The sequence below is a fragment of the Astyanax mexicanus genome, chromosome 7 (genome assembly GCF_023375975.1).
Source record: "Astyanax mexicanus isolate ESR-SI-001 chromosome 7, AstMex3_surface, whole genome shotgun sequence".
Lineage (NCBI taxonomy): Eukaryota > Metazoa > Chordata > Actinopteri > Characiformes > Acestrorhamphidae > Astyanax > Astyanax mexicanus.
In genome coordinates, this window is record NC_064414.1 from 10218048 (window position 1) to 10223226 (window position 5179).

General features: G+C 37.0%; 1 protein-coding gene across 3 annotated transcripts in view; it reads right to left on the reverse strand.

Moving 5' to 3' along the window:
- Positions 1–2517, reverse strand: part of si:dkey-157l19.2 (uncharacterized protein KIAA1522 homolog) — a 59819-nt gene extending 57302 nt beyond the window's left edge. For all 3 annotated transcript variants that reach the window (XM_049481069.1, XM_049481070.1, XM_049481068.1), the window contains exon 1: positions 2299–2517. The gene's annotated coding sequence lies outside the window, so the exon portion shown is untranslated. The remainder of the gene's footprint in view (positions 1–2298) is intronic.
- Positions 2518–5179: the final 2662 nt, after the last annotated feature.

Below are 5179 nucleotides of genomic sequence, written 5' to 3' on the forward strand. Positions count from 1 at the left end.
AAGGATAAGGCTTGCACTAAGAGCTGCAGGCAAGCAGTGGCACACACACCCCTACCCAGCTCCGGGGGTGACTCCACACACACACACACCTGTACATTGCGCAACTCACCTGGAATCTCCACGGAAACAAGCCCAAGCACGGCAGACAGACGGGTACAGACACACCCTTACACAACAATACACTCACAATCCCTCTCGTTCTTCCTCTGCTGCCCGGATATACACCCACACTCTTTCTCTCTCTCTCACACACACACAACCAATTACAAACAGTTTCAACCTTCTTACTGAAACAGTTGTGCAATCTCTCTTTATTTACTGTGAGTTAATGTCTTCTCTTCCATGATCCACATGGTTGAAAAGCCTCAACACACAAACAGGCACAAGCAAAAAATAAAAATTGTACCAAATTATCTCCCTGCAGTGAGGGCTGTGTTCCCTCAGCACCGGGACACCCTGTACATTTGGTTTTCCTCTTTAGGATATCTGGAAGTTCTCCACAGGTTTCCAATAGCAGGTTAAAGTCCAGAACTGATTGACAGTCTCCTAAACAAGAGGGGGAGGAGGAGGGGGGTCCCATTCTTGAACTATTCACTCAGGTTAATGTACAATCCCCCTCAGGCCAGACCAGCCTGACACACTCCGCAAACATACCAGTCTGGAGTTCTCCCAGAACTCAACCTGAAATCTCACCTCACTGTTCAACACCTGAAACACTGCAGACATGTCATATTTACACAGCATCTATTAAAATCGATTAAAATTCAGATTTCAGTCGTTCTTTTATATTTCAGAACTTTGTAACACAGAGGTTCGGCAATATAGATGCATTCCACCAGTGCACAGACTGATATGAACTCAAATAAACTGATTCGAATCAAACAGATGTCAAGGGGACTAAATGGAACATAACTGAAACTGACCGGCATAAAAAATGTAAGTGAACAGAATTTAACTAAAAAGTAGAATTAAGCTAAAATGAAACAAATAAAACTGAAATTAACTGACAAAATTAAGCAGTATCAAACTGAATCTAGTGATATTGATCTAAATTAAAGGAAATATTTTACATGAACTGAACTAAATTTATTTGATTCACACAAGCTGACCGGAACTGATCCAAACTAAAAATTAAGGAATTGAACACTTTTGAACTAAACTGAACTGAAGCACAGTAAACTGAATGGAACTAAACGAAATCAAGTACAACTAAACTAAATTTGCATGAATGATGTCAACTGAACTGAACTGAACTGAATCAAAGAAAACTAAACTTATCTGAACTGAATTTGACCAAAACAAAAAAAACAAACAAAACTGAATGGAACATAACTGGACCGGACATGAACTGAATTAAAGAGAATACAAATAGACTAAACTAAATAATGAAGAACAAACGCACTTGAATTGAATCTAACAAGATTAAGCAGTATCGAATTAAACTAAGCTGAATCTATTAAAACTGATCTGATCTGACACTAAATTTTTTTATTTGAGTTGCACTTAACTTAATTGAACCCAATCAAATAAAGCAAAGCCGAATCAAATGGAACATCATTTTGGAAGTAAATTAGCTTAGCAGAACTGAAGCAATGAAATGAAGCAATGCATTAAAGCAATTACCTAGAGTGAAGTAAACTGGAGTGAACTGAATTCTGAGTTTTACTATCTAACAGAAGCTAAATGAACAGTTCTAAACAGAACTGAATTAAATCAAATTACTGAGCTATTCTAGTCTTATGATCTTCTGTACTGTAGACAGTGTTCTGCTGCTTGTTCCACTCTTTATAAATCAGACTTGTACTGAGATACTTTTGTGAAAACAATCCAGATTAAACACAAACACAATCTAAACACAATCTAATTTAAGCAAGAAAAGTTCTACTTTTCTGAACTACACACTTTCTACCAAGTTTATCCATCATCATCATCATCAGTGGAAAACACAGATTCCAACAAAATAGCTTCATCAAGAGCAGACCACCAACAAACCCAACACACAGTAGACCCTCTTTAAATGTGTAAAAACAGAGCCAGCAGAGATCTGAGAAAGAACAGAGCACCTGGAGTTCCTGTGGGTGGACAGGAAAGCTGGTTTGGATTGTTTTCCAAACTGCAGGAATAGCTGGTTTTGATGGACTGAAACTAAAACTAGTTTGGAATGACTGAAACTAAAAGAAGAGTTTACAGCCTCAGGGAGAACACAACACAAACACACACACACAACTCCACCAAAGTTCATAAGCAGAAGTCTTAAGTCTGTATCTGGAATAATCCCAGTTAAAGTGGCGTTCTTACCGTTCCGTATCTCTGTGGAAGTTCTGCTCTGTCCAGTCCCAGTCCTACTCTCCTCTGGGAAACTGCAGGTGAGCCATTTCCACACTTCCACACGTTCTGAGTTCTGAGTTCAGCGCCCACAGTGAGCTCTCTCACATCCTGACACACACACACTCACACACACCCTCTATCACACACACATATGCACTGAGCGCTCACTCACACTAAGCTCCTCAACTCCACTCTGTTACCTGATGCTCCACCAGGTGGGAACAGATGGGAGGGTCCAGTCAATTAAAAGCCGATGCTCTCTGGCTCCACCTAGTGTCACAAATGCTTTCAAACATCATCTCCGTGTTAATCTACTCAGAAGCTAATCAATTAATCTCATTGATCACCTTTAAAAGCACACACTGATCACTGATCAAAAACTACTAAGAGAGAACGAGTGTGATCAGCTCTTTAATTACTTGATCAATAGCTAAAGAGGATCAATAGGGGGTACAAGCAGAACGTGTAAACTTCCACTTTGCACCCAAAGGTACATTATAGACTACAGAGATTACAGAGAGAGTAAGGTACTTTTGTGTGTGTGTGTATATATATATATATATATATATATATATATATATATTTTTTTTTTTTTTTTTTTTTTTTTTTGCACAGTACCAGTCTAAACAGTCAACCCTTCTCATTTTTTTCTACATTGTTATGTAATGTAATGTAGTAAAACCAAAATACTCTTTGAAGCATTTAGGTGCTCTTATCTGGGTGCTTTTAACCTGCGGTTTCTGAAGCTAGTATCTTGCTCTTCTTTCCCTGGGGCAGCCCTGATGAGAGCCAGTTTCATCATGACATGTTTGATGGTTTTTGCAACTGCAGTTGAGGATTAACTGACCCTCATTTCTTTGTAATTTTTTCTCTACTTAGTTAAGTAGTTCTTGCCATAATATGGATTAGAACATTACTCAAATGGAGCTATTCATTGTATACCAACTCTACCTCTTCACAGCTTTACAACTGATGCTCTAAAACACATTAAGAGGAAAGAAATTCAAGTAATTAACTCTTGATAACTCAGCACAGCTGTTAACTGAAAGCTATTTCAACTGACTCTCCCTCATAAAGCTGACTGAGAAAATCTTTTAATAAACGTTTTTATTTACAAAATAATTTCATAGTTTCAATTAAATTTGTTCATAGTTTGAATGATTTAAGTATTAATTTACAATGTAGAACATTTAAAATAATTAATAACGTTTGACTGGTACTGTAAATATATACAGTACCAGACAAACATATTATTATTATAATATTGAGGAATCCTACTTTTTCTACATTTTAATACTGTTTAGTCATGTCTGCTGTTCTGTTTGTTAAATTGTATGATTCTGTGAAGTGGTTAAATAACATTTTTTTTCCCCATGCACTTTAATGATTAATTTATCTGTTTTCATTAAAAAATATAAAGCACCCTTTCCACCTTTGCATCTTGGAAACCCCCACCTATATGCTACATTTTCAGCAATTATAAGTATGAAACAAAGCAGGTAATCATGATCAATTTACCATATCTGCAACTCTAGCTCAAACAAGTTTTTATTAAAACTAAAGTGATTTAGCTAATAATTTTTTTTGTACTCTGAAATCCTGTAAATATGATATATTGTCAAAGAAAAATAATAAATAAAATAATTGTTAAACATTTAGAGGGCCAAAAAACACATTATTCTAATAATGAACCTGTTTCTAATGAAGTGGCCACTGAGTAAAAGAGGATGGTATAGGATTTCAATAAAGTGCCCATTAAGCAGAGGCACAGTGTAGATAGCAGTGTGGTAGCAGTGGTAGCAGTATGCAGGTCACATATTATTATTTGCTGCCTTGCCTTTATGTTGTAGAGCGAGCATCATTTTCTGAACTGCAAACTCAGTGCTTTACTGTTTACTCTGCAGCATTTTATTCCAACTAATTTCTATACTTTAGTTAGTTGAAAAAAACAAAAACAAAAAAATAATAATAATTAATTAATGTACAATAAATTGTATGTTTAATTAGCTCAAATTTCTTAGTAAACATGTTTTAATGCATCCGGTTTCCTCAAAACCAGGCTTACAGTGTGATAGATAGGTGTTTGTAATAAAGTGGCCAGTTAATGGAATCAGGATCAGGATTTCCACAGACACTGGCCATCATCAAGCTAAATATAATGGAGATCCTTAATATAACCAAGCACCCCCCCCTTTACACAGACACACACACACACACCAAGTTTAAACAGAATATGAGAAAGCAAACTAACTGTGTGTATGTGTGTGTGTGTGTGTGTGTGCATGTGTGTGTATGTGTGTGTGCTCATCTTGACCCCCCCATCCCCCAGTCAGTGTGATTATTTATAAACAGAAACAGAAAATCCAGGCACAGCGAGATTGTGTTCCACTGGACCGACTGAGATCAGAAGACTCTTACTCTGTTTGGAAGGTTTCAGCTGAAGGTGGAGGTTCTGGAAGAATCTGTGGATTTAAAGAGTTGAGGTGGGTAGAGAATAATTGTATTCACTCTGATTCATTTAGAATTAAAAATTCAACCATTGCTACATCTGGTGTGAACATTCCTGCTGCCCAGAGTCTCCTAAGAGCTAAGAGAGAGTAAGAGCTTCTCTAGTTTACAGACTGACACCCATATTATGACTTGTGGAGCAGAATATGGAGCAGTTAGTGCAAGCAGAGGGTAGGGAAGATGTTTCTAATAAAGTGGCCCCAATAATTGGAAGCACAGGGTAGGGATGGGTGTTTCTAATAAAGTGGCCAGTGATTAGAGCACAGGGTAGATATGATGTTTTTAATTCTAACATGGAAACACCTCTTCTTATTTGAACTTTTACTCAATGTGTGTATGTGTG